The sequence below is a fragment of the Mesoplodon densirostris genome, chromosome 4, assembly GCF_025265405.1.
Source record: "Mesoplodon densirostris isolate mMesDen1 chromosome 4, mMesDen1 primary haplotype, whole genome shotgun sequence".
In the NCBI taxonomy this organism is placed as follows: Eukaryota; Metazoa; Chordata; class Mammalia; order Artiodactyla; family Ziphiidae; genus Mesoplodon; species Mesoplodon densirostris.
The window spans coordinates 83,529,510-83,557,229 of NC_082664.1; the positions used below are offsets into that span (position 1 = coordinate 83,529,510).

Sequence of the window (27,720 nt, forward strand, 5' to 3'; positions counted from 1 at the left end):
GGACAAAAGGACATGGACAAACAATGCTAGACATACTTCCTACCCACAAAGAGCTCACAAACTTGTTGGGAAGAAGCTAGAACTACTAGAGGATAAGACAATAAAAAACATCCAATGTGACATGGTAAAAATGATGATGACAGCAATGATGATGGTGATGATCATGGTGATGGGTCAGGATCTCAAAGTTAACTCCTTTATTTCATCTGTGCCTTCTCTTGCAAGTTTCTAGACATTGGTTGGCCAGAGGAAAATGAACTTTTAATCTTGTCTGGTTTAATGTCTAGCCTGATCCAATAATTTTGATAGTCCCTTTAAGTAAGACTCAGCTATGTATGCCCATTTTCCAAAATGGTAAAATCTTAGAAGACAGTTGTCCTGTCCATTTAGCTGGTTTTGTGTAGCTCTGAGCAAATCTTGGTCCATCTATGACCTTTGATAATACTATTGTCTCTCCAAAAACTAGATTTATTTCTGCTAACTGCAAGTCCCATAAAGAAAACACTGAGTCATGTGCTTACAAAATACATGTAGAGCAGGCATCATTAGTTTTAAACAAGTAAACTGAGGCACAGTGAGTTCAGCAATACTTTAGAATAATTGATATGAGCTGAGTGTGTCACTCCAAAATTCATATGTTAAAGTACTAACTCCCGGTACCTCAGAATGTGACTGTATTTGGAGATAGTCTTTAAAGAGGTAATTAAAATTAAGATGAGGTCATTCACGTGGGCCTTAATCAGTATCAATGTGTCCTTCTAAGAACAGGAAATTTGAACACTGATGGCTCAGCGGGAAGACCATGTTAAGAAACAGGGATATGACAGGCCATCAACAAGAAGAGAAACCTCAGAAGAAACTGACCCTGGCGACACCTTTATCTCAGATGTCTGGCCTCCAAAATTGTATTAAAGCCACTTAGTCTGTGGTGCTTTGTCATGGCAGCCCTAGCAAACTAATACAATAGGCAGCCTCTAAAAACAGCCCCCTCTGATCAGCACAACAAAAAGATAGGTTTTTTAGTCTGTTTTTCCACTAGTATTAGCTCTTTTACATATTTCAACAGTGTCTGGCATAACAGATTTTAAATAACATTTGTTAAACTCATGAGTGAACATTATCCTTTTAGTTAATTCAAGATATAATTTTAATGCATTTTACCAACCAAAATAGAAAATAGAACTGCCAAAGTAACTTCCTCATTTTAAAAAATTCTACACTTATATGCTAGGTAATTTCTGATAATTGTTAAAATTTTTTCTTTTAAGGCCAAAATAGTAACAAGCCACAAAAGTCATTATTTCCACAAATGTTAAGCATTAACTTTCTTGGAATAAAAGCATCAAATTATGGAGAGGTGACTGATAAAAGTATTTTATTTGAACTTTCGTGTATGTTTCTATAGCCAGAGTCCTCCTAAGATTCAGTGCCTTGTTTGCTTTTTTTCCTATCATCTCATTGATCTCTTCCAAGTCCTGGTAAAGTTGTCAGAAGTACAGTTTTCCCCATTTTATAAATGGAGAAAATAAACAGGCCAGTCAAGGAATGTTATTCAGTATTGCAAAGCAGGCTCAAAGGGAAGGCAGTTAAACCAGATGAAAACAATGAAGCATATGCACTTGGGAGAGGGAGGGGCAAGGAGGGGAGGAAGGAAATGAGGAGGAACACAGTCTTTGTCTCCCCGCTCCACCCATGAGTGCAATCATATCTAGAGCCCAGCAATTTAGAATCCAAAAGGATTTGGTTCCAGAAGTATCTCCAGGATCTAATTAGAGGGCCTTGACCTCAATGTAAGCAGCCCAATTCATTCATTCATTCATTCATTCATTCAGTAACTACTTATTGAACACCTACTATGTGCAAGACACTCTTGTAGGCTGTCTTGTACACTGTCTTGTAGTGAACAAAATAGACCAAAACATCCCTGCCCTCACAGGGCTTACATTCCAGGGGTGGAGACAGAAAAATAAAAATGATAAGTAAGTAAAACATATAACATGTTAGATAGTATTCAGTGCTAAAGAGAAAAAATAAAAGTGGGATGAAGGATATAAAATGTGAAGGATGGGTTGAAATATTAAGTTAGCCAAGAAAGGTCTCACGATGATGAGTTAGGAGGCCGACTGCATGAGAAAACATTGAAATACTTTCTTTTTTTTTTTTTTTTAAAGAAGATGTTGGGGGTAGGAGTTTATTAATTTATATATTTATTTATTTTTGCTGTGCTGGGTCTTCATTACTGTGCGAGGGCTTTCTCTAGTTGTGGCAAGCGGGGGCCACTCTTCATCACAGTGCGCGGTCCTCTCTCTATCGCGGCCTCTCTTATTGTGGAGCACAGACTCCAGACGCTCAGGCTCAGTAGTTGTGGCTCACGGGTCTAGATGCTCCGCGGCATGTGGGATCTTCCCAGACCAGGGCTCGAACCCGTGTCCCCTGCATTAGCAGGCAGATTCTCAACCACTGCGCCACCAGGGAAGCCCTGAAACACTTTCTTATCTTCTCAAACAGTATTCTGAATTCTTAGATTCCAACAGCTCGGCTTCCATTCACAACTCCACTCTTTATTTATGTGTGAATTTGAGCAAATTTCCCAAGTTTTCTGGGTCTCAATTTCTTTATCTGTAAAATGAAAATTATACTTAACTTGCAGAATTATAAGGAGTTAAGGCAATATATATATATATTGCATTTTATATAGATATAGATATAAATATATGCTTCTCAAGTGCCTAAAACAGTGCCTGACATATAAGAACTCAATAAATATTAGGTTTTGTAATTGCTTTTTTTTACTAGTGGTCTTCCTATGACTTGATTTCAACATTGTAAAAATGAGACTGAATGCAGACCACCTCACTGGATTGTTGTGGAAATCAGATAAGATGTATAAAGAGCTCTTGGAGGCTGGATCACAGTAAGTGCTAAATATATGCCTCTTGCTCTTGTTATGGTTGTAACCAGATAAAATTTTTATTTTCTTAACAACTGCAACAGCTTTCCTCTTGGAAAAATAGCCTTTGGGAATAGGAAGTGAGATCCTAAGGGCATGGATATGTGTCTACAATAATTTGGGCAAAGAAGAAAGGAGAGCTAGTTAAGCTGCTCTGCATTTGAAAACAAGACAGTGGGGGATTGGGAGAAAAATGGGAAGAAGGAGGGAGGATCCAAGGAGCTGTCGTGAGGCTAGGGATTTTACAGGGTGAGGGAACTGGACATATTCTCTAAGGATACATGGGTGCAAAAACATTTTACACATAGGAATGCATGAAATTTAACTAGAAATTATCTGTTTTGTTGCAACATGAACCCTTCTTTGGCCTGCTCATGCCACCAAAATCTGTAGTAAAGCCAATTATACTTACAAGTGCTTTGTATGAATAAATAAGTCTTTTGTACAAATTGGGAAGGGTTTGGTGAGCCAGAAGTGATCATGAAAATATGAACTCCACAAGAATTTGGAGAAATCCTAGAAAGAACTTTGGGCTTCTATAGGGAATGGATGAGGCCTTTGGGACAATCCTACCTAGTCTCTGACACCTGGATGACAATATTAATAATAACGACCACAGCATTAGAAGGGTGTGTGTGTGTGTGTCTGTGTGAATTTTGGTGGTGGAAGGGAGTGGACATTATAGGAACCTTACACAATGGTGGGGGCCGGTCAAACAATCTCTGTTAGTCTTTTGTCTGAGGCTGGAGCTTGAAGTCCACAGGGCAGGTCATCAGAATAAGAAGGTAAGATAGAACGTCGGGGTAAGCAAGTACAGTCTGGGACCCACAAGGGCAGGGACAGACTGGAACCCTTGTCAGTGATAGCTGCCTCTAGTCTTGATGATGTAGACATCCTGCCTGAAGAAGCCAGGGACCTTTGTCACAGAACTAAATACACATGTGGCCCAAGAGGCAGAGAACTTTACGGAGGATCCCCAGGAAGGTGGCTGCTGCCTGGTGCCAATGAGGTAAGCCAGCAGATAGCAACAATGCCTGCCAGTGTGAGCTACCAGAGTGCCTGCCCTGACATTCTGTTTCACTTTCAACCTCCAAACCTATCAAATACATGTTTTTTGTGGCCCATCCCAACCAGACACATTCAGAGAAGGGATTTCTCAGAAACATAATTCAACCTAGCCACATTAACATATGACAAAGCTGCCACACTAATAATTCTCACTACAGTCTGAGCTAGATACTTCATCCCCATTTTCAATTGAGAAAAATGAGATTTGGGTGAGGGTCCATAACTTGCCTGGAGTCACAGAGCTAGCAAATGGCAGAGCCAAAATTCCAAATGCCTCTACATTGCCTAATTAGACATATTAAATAACAATGGTCCAAATGGGAATAGTGATTTAATAGGTATCCCAAAAGGAAGCCTCCAGTATTATTAATTTTTATGATAATAATCCCTTATAAATGTAAAACACTGTACTTTTCAATATTGTTTCTTGTAAACTTTTCCTCTGGATCCTCAGATCACCACTGTGGAAAAGGTAGGTGTTTATTACGTACATTATACAGATGAGCAGGTTAATTCTTATTTAGACTTTTCGTAAACCACACAGCCAGTGGCAGAGCCAACTCTGGAATCCAAGTCTCCTGACTTAACCCATAATTCCAGAACCCCATTCAATTAAAAGTAACTGGCCAGAGGTGACAAATGAGATGAGAAGGAAAGGAAAGGAAAAATGATAAAAGACCGTAAACAACAGTAGATCTCTTGGGAATTCTGTTAAAAATTTTTTAAACACTTGGCCACAGACCTGCTCCTTGTCTAGCAAACGAATTTACCCACTTCTTCCTTAACCTCATCTCTATCCCAGTAATAGTGAGAACCAAACAATTCCCCATTACCTGGTTTGCCATGTCCCAGCACTAGGTTCTGAGTCCTGCTGCGTTCTAAGGATGGGAGGTGGGCACTGAGTCCCTCCAATTTAGGGAGAATCAATGGTGTCATCTGTGAAAGGAGTCAAAATCCCATCTACATATTGCAAAACAAAACAAAACAAAACTGTAGTTCTCTCTTGTCCAGACTTCAGGAGAAATTCAGCTATGTTGAATGTTGAATTCATTTCTTCTACAAACGTCTGTGGAATTTCTATCATGGGTAAGCAGAGTGTAAGGCACTCTGTGGGCACAACATGAATCAAACATAGATTCCGCCCTCAAGGAACTTACAGGAAATAAATGGGTGAGACATGAGCATAAATCTTTGTACCATTCAGATGCCATTAGAGAATCTGTAGATCAAGTGCTACGGGAGTTCAGTTAGAAATCATTTCTTCTGGTTGGGGATAATAAAGGGAGCCTTTGTGGGGCTTGAAGATAGTGTCTAAAGAAAGCAGCTTCAAAAACATGGAGTCCTTTAGATTATCAGGAGCATGGGCATGTGAGGATAAGTGGGAAACACAGTTAGAAGGGAGGGTTGGGAGTAGTAGGAAATAAAGTTAGAAGGGTAAATTGGAGCCAGATTGTAGTGGGCCTTGAAAATCTAGATAAGGAATTTGAAATTTAGGTGTGGGACAACTTAAGTTCTCAAAGAGTTTTGGGAAAACTTGAAACACTTCGGTTAACTCTAGTTTACAAAGTTTGAAGAAAAGCAAATCTCAACTTATTTACATTTAACCATTTTCTCTCCGAATTCAGTGTCGTGGAATAAATAAAGATGATTAATTATTTTTAATCAAAGGTAATATATTAACTTGGCAATTATCCCTTCTGATTAGTCCCTCATCCTCAATGATGAATGCCTAGGTTTGGATAGAGAAGTCAGAAGAGGCAAGGAAGGGAAAATGTCCTGTTGGTGACTAGATCCAATGCTCAGCTTAACTTGCTCAAACTCCAGGATAATACTGCTTTGTTGTCTTCAATTATTGTTTTCTATAAGCTGATGGCCCTTAATTGGAAGAGAAATCCCTAGTCCATCTGTAAGTTCTAGTACAGGGAAAATAAAAACAGACAAATCAGTACCTAATTTTCTGATGGAGAGAATTCATTACAAGGCCGGTTGCCTCTGGAAGTATCTCAACAGGAGTCACATCAAGTCTTTTCATTTCAATGACTAGGAAAATGAACAAACCTAGGCAAGACAGCTCATGAAATTATCCATCCCTGCATCATCCAGCAGTCATATGATAATGTCCCAAGCTATGGTGACTGTATAATACTCATATGAAACTTCATTCTCATGGGAGAGAAGAAATCAAGTCATTACACTGTCACTGTTTCCTAATAAAGATTTCACCATCTGAGACTGTGAAAGAATGGGGGAAACTTTTCATTGTTCCTTTAAATATACATTTCTTTTTAAATTTTTTTAAATTAATTAATTTATTTATTTTTGGCTGCATTGGATCTTCATTGCTGCGCGTGGGCTTTCTCTAGTTGCAGCGAGCGGGGGCTACTCTTCATTGTGGTGCGTGGGCTTCTCATTGTGGTGGCTTCTGTGGTTGTGGAGCATGGGCTTTAGGCATGCGGGCTCAGTAGTTGTGGCTCGAGGACTCTAGAGTGCAGGCTCAGTAGTTGTGACATATGGGCTTAGTTGCTCCACCGCATGTGGGATCCTCCCGGACCAGGGCTTGAACCTGTGTCCCCTGCATTGGCAGGCAGATTCGTAAGCACTGCACCACCAGGGAAGTCCTAAATATACATTTCTATGTGTATACAAATACACAAGTATATTAAACATATTCTTTTGTTTTATTAAACATATTATATTAACATAATAGTATTTTATTATATTATTTTTAATTAAAATAACTTCCTTCATGAAAAGCAAAAATTACCCATTCCCGGGCTTCCCTGGTGGCGCAGTGGTTGAGAGTCCGCCTGCCGATGCAGGGGACACGGGTTCGTGCCCCGGTCTGGGAAGATCCCACATGCCGCGGAGCGGCTGGGCCCGTGAGCCATGGCCGCTGAGCCTGCTCATCCGGAGCCTGCGCTCCGCAACGGGAGAGGCCACAACAGTGAGAGGCCCGCGTACTGCAAAAAAAAAAAAAAAAAAAAAATTACCCATTCCCAATAACACATTCCACAGACCAAAGAGCAAATACCCAGTTGTCCAAATTGCTCATTTTTCTAGAAAAAATAGTTTACAACAGTCAGTTACAATACAAGTGATGATAATGGCATACACATTTTCACACATTTAGTTATTAATTTTGGCTAAAACTACTTTATAACTACCATTGTCTTCTTTGACCGGCATGAAGAGGCAGGCAAAGAACCCCAAGTACTGGTAGCCTGGAAAACTCTCCAAGTGAGGAAGGAAAGGTGAAGAAGCAGAGGTGAGAACTCTGGACCAGCCAGACCAGCAACCAGAGAGTGACACAGGGTTCCATCCTCCCCAACTCCTCACCACCATTACTCCTCACGAGCAAACAAACGCCTTCTCAATTCACCTTTTAAGCTTCTATTTAGTCTTTACTATTATTCTCCTGATATGAATACTATTCTCTATCTAATGAATCCTCCTTATCATGCAAGTACAACTAACTGAATTCAGAGAACAATCAAATGAAAACAGAAGTCTCCCTCCAGCAAAACTGTTGAAAACACATTCCTATAAGGTTAAAATTAGACAGCTTCCTCTGACTTTTTTTACCCCATGGCAGCAAACACTGGGTCTGTCTCAAGCCTTCCCTGGCCACCCTGCACATTTATACCAGCTCAGAGGCCTCCAAGAGGCAAGTAACAAGCAGAATTTAAAAGGAACAAATGATCCACAGCCCCAGTGCTTTGTTTCTAGGAGCAACTGGTGTCCACTTCCAGAATCTCTAAGGCTGTAACTGATAGGGGAACTATGTGGTCCAGAAAAAAATACGTGTGGACCTGAACGGCTTGTCATTATTAAATTTCCCTACTGGGCCAACATACTGCCTCCTCGCAGTTTACCAAATTTTGCCTCATCCACATTTAAAAGTCTATGGAAAAACAGGAGAGCCTTTCAGGGGGAAATTCATTCATGTTTGGATTCAAGCAGACTGAGGAACCTTTAATAGCACTGTCATTATCCTGCAGGGCACACCACAGAGCAGCCAGCGAGCTCTCTCTCAATGGACTTGAAATTTCCTCTGGAATTTACAGAGCAGAAACCTTAAACACACATCGCCATAAGAACCAGATTACATAATGTCTCCATCACCCTCCTGACAGCTACAATTATGAGTCAATCCCTGGTTTAAATATGAAACCGGAAGCTCCATGTTTCCCCTCTGACTATGTGGCAGGCTAAGTGGAGCTTTCTGGGCCTGTCGGTATGGAGATCTGAGCTGCTCCCACAGTCACTAATTTAGCATGAGACCAAATGATGGGGTAACTAAAAGCAGTGCTGCAGAGACCCACTCCAGGACCAGATGTTCTCCTTGTTTAACCATTGCCCACATAAGGAACAAAAATAGTGCCCCACCTTTAATTTTTCCTTTTCTTTATCCTCCCCATCTAATTTCCGGCTTCTGATCTTTCAATTCCACAAAATAAAATAAAAATAAAAGCCCCATTACCAAAAGATGACATGTTATTGAACACATGCCTGTAAGTTGTAATGTGCCCTGTAGTCTCCTCTTTGTACTTCTTGAAGCCTTCGAAGCTCACAAGATTTAAGTTGCCCTGGCAACCTCACAGGACTAACAGCTCTAGAGAGCCCCACCTAGCTGCAAGGACACGAATTTGAGTCAACACAGGCCACTCTGGCACTTAGTAGCCTAGAGACTAGTGAATAGCATTGCTTTTTGGTTTCTTAGGAGTCAAAGACTGGCTGAATGAGGCATCCCCTCCCCTTTTATTGCCAAAAGAGCAGGACAAATAAGAGTCTCCACCCTAACTTCTAGAGTGCACTAGCTAAGAACGCCATGGATCATGTGGTAAATAAAGGAGAGGTCTTCTCTTCATTTTTCTGGCTGCTGGACAAATAACCAGACAGAAAAAAAGGGAAGTTGAGCTAATAATTTAAATCTTTCAAAAATGGAAAGGCAGTATGTGATACAGCTACTCCAGTCTAACAGATTAGATGAACTAGCTTTCATATGTCCTTTGGGATCCAGGATCTGGTCACAGTCTAAAGTGCAAGCTTCCCTAGCATTAAAACACCAGAGACTGTAATGACTATCTTGCAAATCAAGAGAATAGAGACGCAATTGTAATTCCACAGTTTGTGACCATAGACAAGCCACCTTTACCTCTCTGAAATAATTTCTTAATCTACACTAGGGAATGATAGTTTTTGCTTTCTTCTCTTCAGGTACTTATCTCTGCAAACTTCAACCTCACCAACTATTTCTAGGCATGTGCAGTTCTAGGTTTTTAAAATAAAAGGTATTACCAAATCCTGAGGATTTCCAAATAAATAGGTATAGTCCTTTAAAAACTAAATACATCTAAATGTATGAGACATGACTGTTCACATGGCATTACTGACTCTATCAATGTAATCAGATAAGAACTTCCCATTCTGGCCTTCAACGATCCATTTCGATCATTAATTACTGGTAGAGTCAGGTAGGTTGGTCCAAGTCACTCCCTATTAATGACCCAATCTGAAATAAGGATAAAGCTGCTCTAAAAGAAATACTGTAAATCAGAAGGAAACAGAAATACTCAATAATTTGGAGAAAATTCAGGAGTTCTGTAAAGTGAGGGACACTGCTACTGATACTGTATATAACTTTTGTTCTATCTGAGAATCATTTCATATGTGGGATTTGATGTGGGTTGTGCCCACCTGACTAAATAGACAGTAAGGAACAGTCTGAAAAGAGTCTCAACTCTCAGGGATGATATCCACATCAAGACAAAATGCAGCCCAGAATAACAGCCAGGCAGGGCCACATGACAAGAAATAAAGTATGTTGGGCATACTGTACCCTGACACAAACAAGGAATCACTGAGTTTCCATCTTTGAACTGGACTTTATATTTCTCACTATCCTGATCGGTGTGTGTGTGTGTGTGTTAAGGAAGTTTGGGGAGATGAGGGAAACATCCATTTGTTTATGTCAATGTTACTTCAGTGGTATTTCCTGCAGATACCTGGAGATATATTTGGAGTAGGATGTCCTCTACTGTCTCATTTATGAGCTTCCTCATTTGGATGCAAAAATGTACTGGTTTTTACTGAATGGGAAAAATATTCATGTATTCAGGCCCTCAGAGGAAAACACTCAAGTTAGAGGTCTAAAGAAGGCCCAACATAACAAGAACCATGGAGACATATTTAGATCAATATATAAGAAACAATGATGGCCATCACACATAGCCACTGTGTCTTACTGTCCCATATCCATGGGGTGTTTAAAGAATGAATGATCAACTATGTACACCCCTTTGCAAATATAAAACATGACTCAAGTTTGCCAGTATTAACTATCCACTCGGAAAAAGAATGACTCCTCCACATCAGTGCCCCACTCTGCCTTGGGTCATTTCAGAAAACATTTGCAGCATGTTTGTGAGCTCAGAATGTTTTCCTGCCGTTTCCTTCAAACTTCTACTTGGCCAAGGATCCCCGATACCCACTGAGCTCCTCCTATTTCTTGTTTACATTTTAAGTGACAGAAAACGGCAGCAAGTTAGTATTCTTTATATACCACTTTGTTGCCCACTTAACGATGGTCAGGGACTGCTCTGGGGACAGGGGATGCCAGAATAAAAGACAGTTCCTGTCCTCAAGGAGATATATTCTAGCGGAAACAGACGTAAGACTATTAACCCTAGTAATAAGTGGTACAAAGTCAACAAAACAGGAACTGTACGATATTTTTATATCGACGTTTACGGCAGTTCCAGTCCCATACATCTTCCACATGTGCCAGGAGATAAGGTGCTCACCTCCAATTTAGAAAGAATTCCACCAGCACCCAGGGCTTTATGGTATCAGTTATCTGGCCTTTTTATGTTCATTTTAACAGATGAAAAATATTAAACTCAGAGAGGCTATGTGGGTTTTCTGGGGCCACACAGTTGTCTCAATGGAGGAAGCAGGGAAATCTTAGAGAATAATCCTAGTATCAAATAACTGTCGCATCCAAGAATGTCAAAGTGTTCAGGTTACATCATTTTACTGTGATCAGTTCTGGACCTGCGACATAGCCCACTCCACCTCTGAGAAAATGGAAAACCAGGAGAAATGACAGAAAAACTTCCTCCTCCAAACGCAATTTCTTGTCCGCCTAAACCTTTACAGCAGGGCAGGTGCTGTGAGTCGTACCAAAGAGCCTTTCAAAGCAGGAACTCCGGCCTGCAGGTCGGCCTGGATCTTGTCCAAATTGGGTTCCACCCACGGTGAAAACCAATCTGTTTATGGGTGCGCCTTTACGATGTTACAGAACGTCTGCGTGAGACGGGGCTCCAGTTCCCGCCTGCTCTCTAAGTCGCCCGCCCCACAAAGGTGCACACACAAACACGCTCGAGACAGAAAAAAAGCTGGACGGGCCTTCGCTCCTCCCAGGCCTGCAATGAAATGCGCTTTAATTGCATCAAAGGGCTCTTCTCAATGGGGTTTCAGAGCCGCGAGAGAAGCGTTCCCAGCGAGGGCTCCTTTCCGGCTTGCCAGCATTCCTCCGCTCAGCGAAGGGAAGGGGACGGGGCTCCTTCGGGAGGCCCGCAGGCTCATTTCCATTCCGCTCGCATACAGCCTCCGTTGTGCGGGCCGGGCCTGCCGAGGGCAGCCGCGGCTGCCGGCGAACAAAGCCCCATTCATCCCCGGGGCCGGCTTCCTCCCGGCCGCACGGCCGCAGATGGGCTGGCCCCGGCAGGCCATCCAGAGACCCGGGCGCGCGGCCCGGCCGGGCGCGCACAGACCCCAATTCAGGAGGCCGGCTCTGGCCAGGGCCACCCTGGCTTCTATTTCGGCAGGCTCCGCAAGGAGGATCCGCCGAACCCCGTTTTCATTTCAGGGCGTGGGATGTGTGGACACCGAGTCTTTTCAGGGTGGAAATCCTGAGTTTACTCACGGCTCGTTGAGAACCAAGATGTCAGTTTCCACGGCCCTCTCCCCGGCTCCGCCACCCCTACCCCTCTGGATGGTACGGCCCAAAGTTCTCCGAGTTGTGAGAGGACTTTGTTTCTCGTCCGCGGCCTCTGAAATCCCGACGAAAGGGTCACTTCCTGACTTTTGTGTCTCTTCAATCCAGTGCCTTGAAAGTTCTTACCCTCTTGTTGTGACTAAGTACATAATTGCAAGCCTTCTCCGTTAACTTTTTTCAGAACTTAAACATTCCTCTAGGTGGAAGTTTGGGACTGTGGCTTCACAACAAAGACCACTGTTTTTCCTCCCCCATCTCACTCCTGGGAAAAAGAAAAACAGAAAAGAGAACACACTTGTTCACCGCCCCAGTTTACAGCCATCAAGCACATTTCCTCTGCCCCACATATTAGACCAACAACAGGTTAATGCCACAGAGAGCTCTAACGTCAAATAAAAGGGTTGCAGCCTCACTTAACTCCCAGGCAGCTGAGGGGGGGGGGGCGGGGCGGGGAGCTAGGGCTTGACTCCTAGTCTACAATCTAAAGCAAAAACAGGCTCCAGATCCACATTCCTATGATGTAGATGAAACAGGGAATCGCAGAATCAAAGAACACCAGATATAGGAAGACTTATCAACCCTAATCCATTCGTTTCACAGATAAGAAGCAGATAAGATCTGGGAGGGGAAATGACTTGCCCACCCTCAAAAGGAAGCTGGTTCCTCTTAGTAAAAATTGCCCTCAAGCAAACTTGCAAAATAACACTAAAAATAATTTTCAACAAGAAAAACTCCAAGAAAAATTATTGTTCAAAAAAATATATTTGATGTCTTCTTTTTTCCTCTGTGTCAGGAAGGGCCTCCCCTTGGGTTGGTGGGGGAAAGGTGAGAACCCAGGTTTGACATGAGGATTAGAAGAGAATCTTCAAGTATTTTCCGAAAGAACGCTCCCTGTGTTTCTTTAACTCCCTGCATTTTGAACATTGCTGACCTCCCTCCTTAAAGTAAAATATTGCATCCTTGATGTGGTTAAAAAACACAACAAAATTAAAACTGGTTACTCACCACTTTAAAACTCCTTTCCTCTCGCTGGAGAAAACCTTCAGCATCTTCAAATGGTGATAGGGTTACTTTGCAGTGGTTACTTGTGAAGGTACAAATGAATCAGTAAATACACAGAGAAAGAGAGAGCGTGCTGTGGCATCCCAGGCACTATTCTAAGCACTTGACATACATTACTGTTATTTAATCCTCACAGTAACCTCTGAGGTTTACTATTAATCTTACTCTCATTTTACAGAAAAAGAAATCAAGGCTGAGAGAGGTTAACTGTAACAAGATCACAGGGTGTTAAGTGGTCAAGCAGGGCAGTCTGATGCCTGGGCCTGAGCTCTTGCACACTAGGCTTTACTGAAACTTTATGCACAAACACACAAGATCACACCCTGGGCACAGACATCTGGAGTTGGAAGCCCGGGAAGCTCCAGCCAGACGTAGGACTTTGTGCTTCTGAAAGAGGCCACACTGGCAGGCCTGAGGGCTATAGGAGGAAGAAGCTGCTTCATCCAGTCCCACTTGGAAAGAAAGACGACCCTTTTGAGGATTTACTAATGTAACACTGAAACTCCCCTTTCAGAATGCAAAATAGTGTAAGTTAATAGTCACTACCTATTGTGAGCGGCCTTGTGATTTTATCTTTTAAGCAATGCTCTGTAAACTTACGACAGTGTCTCAGTGTGCCCTGTCAAACAAAACTTGGGTTCGAATCCAGATCTGCTATTTCCAAGAGATGAGACTTTGGGAAATTTATTTAAACACGATAAACCTCAGTTTCCTCATCTATAAACTGGAGAAAATAAGAACAGCTACCTCATTTGGTTGTTATGAGGATTAAATTAGATTTTCCATGTAAATTGTTCACTGTAGTCTTTATCCTACAGTCAGCATTTGTATGAATCCCTGTAGACTAGGTTTAAAAAAATCTTAATTCTGACAACATAGATTTATTTCTCACTCACTCTATATATATGTCCATTCCAAGTTAGCTGGAAGTTCTGTTCCATTTCTCTTCACTGATGAAGTATCTGCCATCTCAAACCTCGCCAGTTGTCATGGCACAGGGGACAAGAGAGCACTGGAAGGTAACTATTCCAGTAATAAAATGCTCAGCCTGGGAGTTACATGCATCACTTTCCCTTATAACTCATCAGCCAGAACTAATACACTCCCTCCCATCTCACAACCCAACTACAATAAGGCCAAGAAGTACAGTCCTACCATGTGCCTAGAATGGGGGAGGAGGGGGACTGAAAATACCTGGTGACCAGCACTAATGACTTCCTTACGCTCAATAAACAAATATTATTCTTCCTTAGGGTAGCAAATACTAGTCCTTTTTTACAACTTCCAAATGTACACGTAGTCTCTGCATTTTTTAAGATAATTTTTATTGGAGTATAGTTGATTTACAATGTTGTGTTAGTTTCTGCTGTACAGCAAAGTGAATCAGTTATACATATACATATATACACTCTTTTTTAGATTCTTTTCCTATATAGGTCATTACAGAGTATTGAATAGAGTTCCCTGTGTTATACAGTAGGTTCTTATTAGTTATCTGTTTTATATATAGTAGTGTGTATATGTCAATCCCAATCTTACGATTTATCCCTCCCCCCCCTTCCCCCTTGGTAACCATAAGTTTGTTTTCTACATCTGGGACTCTATTTCTATTTTATAAATAAGTTCATTTGTACCATTTTTTTAGATTCTGCATATAAGCAATATCATATGATATTTGTCTTTCTCTGTCTGACTTCACTCAGTATGACAATCTCTAGGACCATCCGTGTCACTTCAAATGGCATTATTTCGTTCATTTTTATGGCTGAGAGTCTCTGCATTAAAGAGCTGCTTTAATGCAGAAGGCACTGTAATCTCAGGAGTCATGTTTTGATAAGATTCAACAGTAGCTTCTGGCTACACCACGGTGCAGAGGTGTTCTGCTTCTTAGGAGCTCCACCCTCCCATAAAAGGAAAAAAACACTTAAAGTGCTCCACTTTGACATACCCAACTTGGAGTTCATCGTGGGAGGGAGCAGAAAATATGCTATGTGAATAAGAGCAAACACAAGTTTTGACCACAAAACTAAGAGAGTATCTAGGAAAGATGCTGTAGTGACAGGGAGCATCATGGGTATTCTCTTTCTCACCCACATCAGATTGGCCCAGCTGTGTCTTGTGGAAATGATTCTTAACCTCTCCTCAACATTTCTCAAGTCATTTCAAATGAACTTGCCTTTGTTTTCTGAACAATTCAAACCTCATCTGGAGTTAATTTAACACATGCCTTGCTGATTGACTGACCTACATGGAAATGTTCATCTACTTCTCTCTTTTTTGACTTCTGCATGTATTCAATCTTTCAGATTATTGTATTATATTCTTATTTGGCCATTCCTCTACTGCTGGGTATTTTAGATTGTTACTGATTTTTTAATATTATAAATATTAAAAATAGCACTAAAGTGAATATTATGATACATTAAATTCTATCTGCATATATAATTCTCTCTTGAGGCTGGAATAGCTAGGTAAAATTGTGTGAATTTTGCTACAGAAAAGCAATCTGACCCATGCGATAGCCTTTACCTCTACTTGTAGAAACACAGAACATAGGGAGGAGCTGCTGTAGGAAACTGCCTAATTACTTGGCATCATGGGAATTCCCTGGCTCACCAGCCTCGGGGATGACAGTGGGACCAAATTCTTCATTGTAATGTATAAAGTGGCCTGGTTTAAAATAATGATTTATAGGATTGTGTAGCAACAGAGAAGAATGTTGCTACACAACATTAAGCGAAAAAAGGAAACACTCCGATTACAACCATATTTTTTTAATGACTATGAAAAGGATTATTGAGGGCTACATAAAAAGTATACCTGTTGGGCTTCCCTGGTGGTGCAGTGGTTAAGAATCCGCCTGCCAATGCAGGGGACACGGGTTCAAGCCCTGGCCCGGGAAGATCCCACATGCTGCGGAGCAACTAAGCCCGTGCACCACAACTACTGAGCCTGCCCTCTAGCTCCCTCAAGCCACAACTACTGAGCCCACGTCCACAACTACTGCAGCCCGCATCCCTAGAGCCCGTGCTCCGCAACAAGGGAAGCCACGGCAATGAGAAGCCTGCACACTGCAACAAAGAGTAGCCCCCGCTCACTGCAACTAGAGAAAAGCAACGAAGCAGCAAAAGAGACCCACCGCAGCCAGAAACAATAAATAAATAAAATAAAATAATAAAATAAATTTATAAAATAAAAAAAAAGTATCCCTGTATGAAGACAAGAGGAACAATTTTTTCCTTTAATATTCCAGAATTTTAGACTATGGTTATATAATAATTTTTAAAACATAAGTAGAGCGAGGGACACATCTGATGAGAATGCTAGCTAGGAAAGCTGTGTAGCAACTGCTCTTTTAGAAGTCCCTGGCCATTGTTGCACCGGAGCCAGCCCCAGTTGCCTGGATGTGGAGGCCACATTTGGGTTCCCCAGGGTTTTCTTGTAGCTGCTTCCTCCCCCTCAAAAGGGGAACCACCCAGGTGGCTAAGCAAACAATGAAATGTACATCACCGCCAGACCTGACCATGAGGCCTCCTGAAGGCCTGAGACCTCCGAGAGAGGGGACTGAACTTGCAGGAGGGTTTCAGAGCAAGAAACCATTTAAAAGAAACAGGAAATGAGTCCCTCAAACCCAAACCATGTGGGAAGACAGGCCACATCATTTAAACAAACCAACAATAATACAAGTCTGTATGAATGCCCTGTTACTCCCACATTCCTGAAAATCATTTGCAGTCCAATAGGGAAAATCTGTTTATTTAACAAACATTTCTTAAGCACCTATGTGGGTCAGGCACTTGGATCATCTTAAGGTTTCAGATTTAATGTCTTAGCCCTCCCAGAACATACATTCTGTGGAAAGAAACGTGCAAATAACTAATCAGTCTGGCAGTGGGATAGATTTAATATGAGGCAGCACATGCCTCTATGTTAACAGGAGAGGCAACTGAAAGGGCTCACTAGACTTGGCAATTGCAGAAAAAATTCCCAGGTTAAGGAATGAGAGATAGATGCAATGAGGTGGAGAGGTAAGATGGTATAGACTGCATAAAGACTTGTCTCTCCAGAAGCTTAGCCAACAGGAAAAGAGAAAAAAACAGAATAGTAGCTTAAATTGGAATTCAGAAGCAAGGAAGGGTAATTTCGCAGGTAGGAGAGGCCTGAATATGTTTATAGATTAAAAGGAAGAATTCCACATAGAGGAAGAAATTGAAGATACAAGATAGGGGAGATGGGAGGGGATGGCATTTAGCACATATTTCACTACTGCTATCTCTTCCTCTTGGAATTTTTACCACATCAACCATAAGTTGCCAAACATTCCTCCCTGTATAAAGAGCTCATAATTTCTAGCTCTTCTCCTTGCCTGTTTTCAGCAGGGCATTAGGTCTAAGATTCTATCTTATGTGAATCCGGCACTTTTAAAATAACACTGATCTTTTAGAGTTTATAGATTTTGTCTGCCCTAAAAGGCATCAAATTAATAGCTAGCTGATACTTCCCTTTGCCTTCTCTTCCTTCCTCAAGATCTTACCTAAGCATGACCTCAGGTGCCAAGAAACAAAGGTGCACTGCAAATCACTGCGTGCAGAGAAACCCATTTAGCATAAGTTAGAAGAAGAAAAAAGGAAAGCAGTTATCTTAGGGAATATTATATTTTTCTTTTTGAAGTGTTTTTAGTCTTGAGTTATATTTCCTTTTAACTCACTTTAAATTACTTACTCTTTCAAAACCCATTGGTTTATCACAGCTATACATCTGGAGACCAAACGTGGGTAATATAAAAAGAATGAAAATATTAGTTGATAGAAATAATACTTTTTCTGTTAATTAACTACCTTTTTTTCTTCAGTTAATCTGACTCATGCTAATTTCTTAAAAATAGATCTTTAAGTAGAAAAGACAATAATGAGATGAAATAATCCTTTGCAAGGAATTTTTCAAAATTTTTTTCCAATATGAAACTTTCTACAGAATTCTAGTGGTCAAAGGAAATTCTAGGAGACAGGGTCTTGTCAACTTGAATAGTAAATCTTATTTTATCTATTCTCCATCTTTTAGAGATAATGTTAGTCTAAAAACAAACACTTCTTGTTGTTGTGAGCAGTAGATAATCCTTTAGTGCTAACATGTAAGGTATTTATTATTTCACTTTCACTCAAAACCAGCACCCAAACTAGCACTGACAAACTAAGGGGCCATGAAGTCTGGTGTGGAAGCAGAGTAATACCATGTCTTTATTTATACCATAATGGTGTTTCTGAAGGGTAAATGGAAAATAAATATTTTCCTTTTAATTGCTTATTGCTTTAAAGTCATCTCTTATTAGATTGATCTTCAATTGACAGTCTCTTAATAATTTAGCCAGATTTTCTCTACCCAGCTTCCTCTTCCATCATTTAGCAAGAAACTGTCAATAAACAAATGTGTAGTACCAGAGAGGCACAAGAGAAGGACAGTATTTTTACAGAAACCCTGCAGGGAGTTGTTTTGCAAAGCAAGAATGCCCTTGTTATGTGAATAACCATCCCATTATTTACTATTTTGTAAAATTTGTTCTTCTATATTATGTTTTTTTTTTAAATAAAACATTCCTGAATAGAAGAAGCCTACCAGAGTAACCTTCAGCTTTGCCACTTCTGAAAACATAAAAACCAAAATGCAAATTATCACAACAGTACAGTGTAAGGGATTTGGTCAAATTTAATCAAATTAGTCATAAGAAAGAAAATGGAGATATTTCTAGATATTTCTCTATTCATCAAATTTCAGACATTTACAAAAGTCCATTCCTTGACCTTTTTCTCCTTCGATTCTCAAATTTTGCAAGACTGTTTACTTTTTGGATCATTAAGTTCTCCAAGTATATTTTCATAAGAACACATTATGTTATTATTTAAGGACTAAAAGGAGCTTTAGGAGGCCAATATCTAGAACAAACTTAAGAAAAGAAAGAGAGTTCCTCTTATACCAGTATATATCAAATGCAATGCATCAAATGCAGTGAGAACCATCTAGGCTGGTTATGGTATCGGAATTCCACTGGGAAATAAATATAGAATTATGAGTATGCTGCTGAATGCTTAGTGATTAATCATTCCCAAACAAATGGATATCTCATGAAGTTGAAGACATAACGCTTCTAGGAGGCTTCTAAGAAACATTCACTAAACATCTATTTTGTGCAAGGCACTGTGCTAGATGCCATGTAGGATTCAAAGACAAAGAAGACACAGATTGTGTTTTCTAACCACTCTTTCACCCAGAGCCTGGGTTTTTTTGTTTGTTTGTTTTGTTTCTTTTTGTCATTGTTTTGTTTTTGCTGTTTTGGTTTTTTTTTTTTTTTTAAGGTAGCCAAAAGAATAAAAAGACCTTTCCAGAAAAAGGAAAAAGAGAGGCTCTAGTAGGGACAAATCTACTTTATCAAGTGTCATGTAAACAAAAGCATTACTTTTTTTATATAGCTTTTATTTTTTTATATATTTATTTAATTTATTTATTTTTTTACTATTTTTGGCTGTATCGGGTCTTCGCTGTGGGATCTTCATTGAGGCATGTGGGATCTTTCATTGCGACGCGGGCTCTTCGTTGTGGCCCTTGGGCTTCTCTTTAGTTGTGGCGTGCAGATTTTCTCTCTCTAGTTGTGGCTCGTGGGATCCAGAGTGCATGGGCTCTGTAGTTTGTGGCACGCAGCCTCTCTAGTTGAGGCGCGCAGGCTCAGTAATTGTGGCACGCGGGCTTAGTTGCCCTGCGGCATGTGGGATCTTAGTTCCCCGACGAGGGATCAAACAGGTGTCCCCTGCATTGGAAGGCAGATTCTTTACCACTGGACCATCAGGGAAGTCCCCAGAAGCATTACTTTTGAATAGCTTGATGAGCAAGGATTTTTCAAGAGATAAAGACAAAACTTGAAAAGATTGAACGGTTGTTCCTACTGGTCAATCCTGGCATACTATAATCCAAAGGAAGGAATGATAAGTTTAGCTGCCAAGATAGTGACATTTTTAGCCTCTGACACTTAGTAAAAAGACGAACAGTAACTCAATCCCATTTGGTTCTGTTTATCTCAAAATTCTACCCCAAAACTATTCCAAGAAACCAAAAGGTAACTTTACCTAGGTAGTTCTGTAAACTCACTGAGGAAAGAAACCACGCCCTGAGGTCCTTTTGGTGCCACTGGATTAATGGGAGTCTCTAGATACTACGCCCTGTTACCCAAATGTCAAGTTGAAATTATTTTGAGACTTGTGTTTCCCTGAGTTAAACTCCAGTAAGCATAGAGCCTAGGAACTCTAATTATAGTAGTTTTTACTGAAATACAAACAAGGTAGAGTTTTTAAACTTCCAATAAGTAAAGTGTTAATTCACATGTCTAGAACATTGAAGCCCTCTCTAGAAAACAGACCGCCTATCTGAGAAAAGGTATTTTACTCTCTGAAAGTGCTCAGCTCACCTGTTCCACTGAGGACAAATCAACATTATAAAGTCAGCAGGATTGACAGTAAGGACTATTTATTTTGGATGAACAGAAGGCAGGTATCAGTTATTTCACCATCTGGAAGTAACTTGTCTAGAGCAGGATTGGTACACTACAGTCCCTGGGCCAAATCCAGCTTCCCACCTGCTTTTCTAAATAAAGTATTATTGGAACCCAGCCACACTCTTTCATTTATGTATTATCTCTGGCTGCTTTTGTGCTATGATGAGTTGGGTAGCTGCAACAGAGACCATATGCCTCAAAAACCTAAATATTTACTGTCTGGCTCTTTGCAGAAAAGGTTTGCTGACCCTGGTCTAAAGGAGTATGAAGGCCTATGTCTATTTGAAATATTACATAAACAATTACACAATCTTTTTAACCTGTGGCTCAAAGAGTATCTGTACCTTCACCCAAAAGAAGAAAAACAATGCAAAACTTAGTCCAATAAACAGTTGTTTCTTAAACTTTTTAATTGTCTGTTCATGTCAGCTGTAGTAAAAACTGGTAACTCCTTTTCTAACACACTTCAAAAATTCCTCCAAATCACTCCTTAAAAAGCATGGTTAGCCTTCCCGTACCACTCTAGAATTTGAAGAGCCTGATCTACCACTATATATACCTATTTTGGTCAAAGTGGTTTCTTCCCACTCTTAGTGTTCAGTTCTACTTTTCAACATTTCTCCTTCTATATGAGCTTTTTCCCTCTGAACAATAGATAATATCTCAGCCCACTTAGCTATTATTTCTATCCTTGGATTCCTTTCAGTATATTTGGGTTGGGTTTTTTCCTAGTGTGTCTCTGGAAATGTGCTTTTCTATATTTATTCTGCACATGACTGGTTCAGTGTGCTTCATTTTACTTCCTTCCTTAATAAACTATTTTGTTAACAGTGTTTATTTTTTCCTCCCATCCTTTATCCTGCTGTGGTTATTTTCAAGGTGCTACTAATTCCCTGACACTCAAACTGCAAAATAAAGTATGTCAGATCTATTTCTCACAAGGCTTGGCCAAAGGTCACAGGAATCTTTGCTTTCCTTAAGATATTTTCCCTGAAAAATCTGCCTTCTTATGAGTGGTGCTTTCTTACTAGATTCAAACTACATGTTTTACTGAACATCTAGGTTACTTTTCTTACATTTTTTTGGAAATATATATGGGTATGTGTTGTTATACCAATAAAAATTCCAAGGGATGAAAAAAAGCAGCAAACCCACTTTATATTAAATCATCTAAGTTAAGTGTTATCATGTGCCATTATATGCTAATCAAAATGAAACAACCATCTTTTCTTTAAGATGGAAAATATGGGCTGGACAATGTTCATTTAATGTGCATCCACAAACAGCTGAACAATTATGCCAAGAGAACATTGATTAAATATTTGATGTCAGCCTGTTCCAAGGTTGTCATTACTAGTGACAGATCACAAGTTTCCATAATCAAAGCTGCCCTTTTCAACATTTTTATTCTGATTTAAATGAAATCATCAGAGACTTGCTGGTTATACTGATGGCAAGTTGGAAGGGATACCTAATAGGGAAATAAGCACTATGCTGAAATAAACAAGATGAAATTAACAATGATAAATGTAAAATTCTATCTTTTAAGTTTTACAGAATCAATTGTTTAGTATCCTGTTAGGAATTTATGTTTGTGCATTAACTCATGCCAACAAATGTGTCACAACAGTGCAACTATATAAGCCAAAAATTTAATTGGGCTTAAAAAATTAAAAAATGATCTTTGTGTTCATCAATATTCTGACATTCCTATTAAGATTAGTTGTATTCTGTGATAGAGCAATTCACAAATGTTCCCTTCCCCACTCCCCGCTTCTTCTTCTGTCTCTCTCTTTCTGGGCGAGTGAAAGAAATGCATTTTTCTGTCCTATTGAATTCAGTCCTGGTCATATGATTTGCTTTGGCAAAAAAAAAAAAAAAATGTAAGCAGAAATAAGGTATGTCCCTCACTTATGCCAAGAGGGCAAACCTCAGGCAGAAGATCTAGTATGAGTTTTACCATGTGTTCATTTCCTTCTGCCACTGTGACCAGCAACCTGTGCATAGTGGCTGCCCTATCTGCCTGGGTGCCAGAACAAGGGTGACAGTGACAACATGGAGTTCCCAGCCAATCCAAAATGGCCATGTGGAATGAGCCACTGAGATTCAGGATTGTTGGTTATAGAATCATAACCTAGCCTATTTTCTATTAGCACAGTTGAGACCACTTCTGGAATATTATGTTCTCATGCTTTAAATCCAGAGGCTGATGTCTAAAATGATAAAAAGACTCCCTTGCAGAAGAAAAATTGGCTTACTGAAAAACACTCCAAAAAGCAGATATAAGTGAAAGTTTGAGTTTATTCAGTGGAGTAGATTTGCAACAAAATGTCTCTCCAAAAATGAAATGGACTGGCATATCAAGCGGTGATAACAGTGCTAAACAACAGAAGTGTTTAAAGAGTAACTAAATGGCCAGAGATCTATGGAAAAAACAAAAGCTTTAGTTTAGCTAAACTTCTAATGTCCCCAGATATTTTGAGATTATAAAACTGAAACAGATCTAACAATACTCATGTCACATTTCCAAGGCTGAAAAACTCATTCCCTACAGCCTTATGATATAATATACTGGATGGAAGTAAGTACATATATAATTATTTCTTCTTAATAATCATTGCCAATAGCTCTCCCAATGGCTTTCAGAAACCTTGCCTTTCCCATATTAGGGAAAATCCCCAAATAATAGCTTTCAAGCACTAGATGGTTTTTATTGATTTATAGCTCCCTGCTGAGAGATATTTTTACAAAGATTTCTATCGCCTCCAAGGTTTTAGGAATGATGGCTTTGGTTTTGTCTCTGACAGATCCTGTAATTTGAAATTAAATACTGTACTTATTTGCTAAAGTCTCTTAGGTAATGAAGTTTCTTATTTCGGAGATTAGTAATAGTCTTAGAAAAAACTTGTCTGCCTCCTGATAAGGAAGCCTAGGGAATGCCCCCACATAGACCTTGAAACATCCTCCTGGTTTTCAAAATGAAAATTCTTGTGCTGATATAATTTCAACTTACCTCCTCCAATGCATTTCAGAAAGATGAACAATCCCAGCTTCTTTACATCCTCTAAGATTTTGATAGCGAAAAAGTGTTGGAAGACTGCATGATTTTTAGATCACAATTTATGTAACAAATATTAGGTTCATTGAAAGCCTTAAGACAGAAATATTTAATATTTTGCTAAATCTATCACTTATATTGGCATAATTCCATTTACTTTACAATATCCTATTTGCTTCTGGTATTTAACAATACTCTATAACTACTAAAAACAATAAAAGAAAACTACTGCAAAATTAATAGAAGTCTAAACTCTTTGTACTCTCTGCAATATCCTGGGATCATTTGTGAGATAAATTGCCTAAACACTTCATCTCAGTTTTCTCTTCATATGAAAATATCTCAAGTATCAAAGATTGATAATCTTTTCTTGAAGCAAGCAAAAGCCCCACAAGGAGCCAAGTGGAGGATAGGTCTATTTAAGGAAGCAGGAGGAAATAGACCTTAGATGTGTCCAGATTGACAAAGGTCATCACTAAAGCAATACAGGGCAAAGGTTAAGAACTAGGCTCTATAATCAGGCTGACCTGGGTTTGCATCTGTGCTCCCTTATTACTCGCTATGTCAGCTTAGGCAAGTCATTTAACCTCTCTAAATGTCAGGTTCCTTATCTATAAGGTAGAGATAATAATAAGGTAGAGAGTTATCCTGTGAGTGAACTAAGACAATACATTAATCATCTCAGTGTCTCATAGTAACTGTATCAATTACTTATTGTTGTATAGCAAGTCACTCCAAGACTTAGTGGATTAAAGTTTGTTTGTTTGCTCATGATTCTGTGGATTGGCAGTTTGGGCTGGACTCACCTGGGTAGTTTTTTTCTCTCCATAGAGCAGTGGCTGGGCTCATTCATGCACTTACATCAGTTGACATATTGGTTGGGGCTGGCTGGTCCTGGATGGCCTCACTCACATGTCTAGAGACTTTCACTCACATGTCTAGAGACTTAGGTGGGTTAATTGGAAAGGACAGAATGGCTGGAATGGTCTCTCTCCAAGTGCTGTCTCCCTCCATATGGTATTGCATCCTAACGGAGATTAGCCTGGGCTTGTTCACCAGCAGCAGTATTCCAAGAGGGTAAGGCTCAGTGCATAAGTGCTTTATCAAGCCTCTTCTTGCATCATGTTTGCTGATGTCCTATTGGGCAAAGCAAGTCACATTGTCAACTTCAGAGTCATTGTAGGAGTGTACTGTACAAGTTGTAGATACCAAGATTCATAACTCATTGGGTGCTATTCCTTTTTTTTTTTTTTTTTATGCGGTATGCGGGCCTCTCACTGTTGTGGCCTCCCCCGTTGCGGAGCACAGGCTCCGGACGCGCAGGCTCAGCGGCCATGGCTCACGGGCCCAGCCGCTCCGCGGCATATGGGATCCTCCCAGACCGGGGCACGAACCCGTATCCCCTGCATCGGCAGGCGGACTCTCAACCACTTGTGCCACCAGGGAGGCCCTATTCCTTTTTTAATGCTGCAAAAAATTAGTAAAACTACTTTAACTTAGTAAATGATAGCTCTCTTCATCATCATCATCACCATCACCATCTATTCAGGATGTATGAGTTATCTTTGAAGAAATAAAGAGTTTGAGATTTCCAAGTTCAGCAACTTGGCAATCAGACACACAATCCACAAGCGTTTATTGAGCACATATGTACATCTGCTTCTTTCCTTGAGGCTGGGGATACAGCAGTCACCAAGGCCCTGCCCTCAAGGAACGTACAATATAGTGGGCAGAAAAGAAAATTTGAGAAAGAATGGTAAACATATGGAATGCTCAGGAAAAATGGACAATATTAGAATATTAGGGCTTTCATACTGGACTTTTGGTCCTACTGAGAAATGTTCCCTATCAAATACTTCTTGAGGAAACTGCTAGTCTTAGCTAGGAGTAAAGGAGATAGAAGATTAGAAGATAGCACAGTGCATGATAACCTGTGTTCAGTAAGCCCTGACCACATCAGTGATCCATTTTACTCCTTTAGGGAACTTAATCCCCTTTAGCCTGGTATATGCCTTCAATTTTGGTATTTAAATAGAGAATCCCATTCTTAGATTGGGGTTCAGAAGAAATATCCATGCTCCGGTCTAGAGCAATATAAGGGGATTAGCTCATAAAGCAATACGATCAAATTCAGTATCCCTTGAAACTCCACCTAGGCAATGTCCCAAAATAAAGGATTAGAAGTCCACGGCCCTAAAATTCAGTGTGTCTTTGGACCATCACCCTGGAGTAAGTAGATTATCTGATTTAGAAGTAGTCTGAGAATCCCTGAAAATTATAAGGCTATCCAAGGACCAACTTGTCATCTTAAGGGATTAAACCCACAGACTCAGGGCAATGACGAGGCTTTAGCAGTGTGCCAGGTATCAGGAGGAGACAACAGAGCATCAGGACCCCAGGATTCACTGATTATGTATAGGACTCTGACTGGAAGTGAAGAACCAAAATTTCCAACAAATAATTTACTATTAATGTTAAAATTGAGGAGAAACATGGGATTAAATACATAAAGGAAGGTCTAGCCTATACATAAAGGAATGAGATTGGAAGCTTACTGAAGCCATGAGCCTTAGTCATTTCAGCTAACATTGACTGGGGACCTATTATGTGTCCAGCATATAATCCTGGCCTAGATTCTAGGAATATACAGAAGAATTAAATATGAATAGAATAGAGTCTTCAGGTGGACTGACCGACCAAAGGAAATGATCAGAAGCAAAAGTCGGTCAGTCAGGAACCAGAATATAGGAACTGGTTGGTGTCATACCACAAAGTGTGTTGTTTTGGCATAGGGTGGAGTTAGTTCCTCCGGTTAAGCCTTCCTTGACCACAGGCAATTAGTCATTGCTTCCTCCATTCCTACAGTTCTCTGTTCTTACCTTTAATGTAGAATTTATCCTACCTCCTTATGTCAGGTTTTCCCTAGTTTATATCCCCACCTTCTAGCACAAGTTCTGGCACATAGCCGGCATCTAATAAGTGTGTTGTAATTATAGGTTCGATTAAATAAATAAAAGAGGGAAGCAACCTGCCTGTAGCCTTTCTTTAAGGCTACAGGCCTTGCCCTGCTGGATTAGAAAAGGCTGTACTCAGAAACAGGTCTGCATTGAAGCGAAACACACCATGCCCTCATCTTACAACATTCTCTTTCCATCTCTTCAATACATAACTTGATGTAACACTGCAGAACTTCATGACTAAATTGATGACTATTCCAATTTAAATAATTTTGATTATCAAGGAACCTGTGGGAAATAAATCTTTTCATTCTAGTAACAGTTCGTTTACCAGATGCTTTTTAAAGGCAATAGTAAAAAAGCATAGCTAAGAGAAAATAAAAGTTAAACATTTTAAGAAAATTAAAACACATTGAGCCTCATCTTTCTATATGAGTGTTTTCATACCCACTTCAAGGATGGGATTTAGCTCTCGAGCACATACATACCCACACACACTGTGTTGCTTTAGTCTCATTAGCAGGTGCCTTTCAGCTACTTCCTTTTTCTAAAACAAGAAGCATTGAGTCAGTGATTTGGCCAGGGGGAAATCTCCAAGCAATGACTATTAATAATGAAGACTTACTAATGTTGGCAAAATCTATTTCCCCTTTAGAAAACAGAGTAAGCTACTGAAAGTTAGTATCACTCATGGAGGCAAAAAGATTAGGAAAAACTACTTCTAGAAGTCTTGGTTTAGTTAAAATTTGGACCACATATTTTGGGACATGTCCCAGAGTTCTTTATGTTGACTACTAACAGAGGCAGTTTACATTTCAGGGTAAAAACTAACAAAAATTTAAAATATATTAACTATTTCTATTGCCCAAGTATTATGATAAGTTCTTGAATAAGTTATTATTCATCCCCCCCTAACAACCCTGAGAGTAAAGCTGGGAGTGGAGATATGGTCTTTCTGACTTAAAGGACATGTTCTTCTCTGTTACTTTATACTGTTGTCTACTGAAAAAAAAAAAAAAACAAGCACAACCTAATAGTTTAGAATTCTATTTTATTCGGCAGACTTTCTGAGGACTTCAAGCCGGG

At 40.0% G+C, this 27,720-nt stretch overlaps 1 long non-coding RNA gene across 1 annotated transcript; it reads right to left on the minus strand.

Annotated features, from left to right (window-relative positions):
- Positions 1-1,358: 1,358 nt before the first annotated feature.
- Positions 1,359-4,970, minus strand: LOC132488428 (uncharacterized). Its single transcript, XR_009531748.1, has 2 exons — positions 4,852-4,970; positions 1,359-2,619 (listed from the first exon to the last, which is right to left on the minus strand). It is a non-coding gene; the product is annotated as an uncharacterized LOC132488428 (long non-coding RNA).
- Between the last annotated feature and the right edge of the window lie 22,750 nt (positions 4,971-27,720).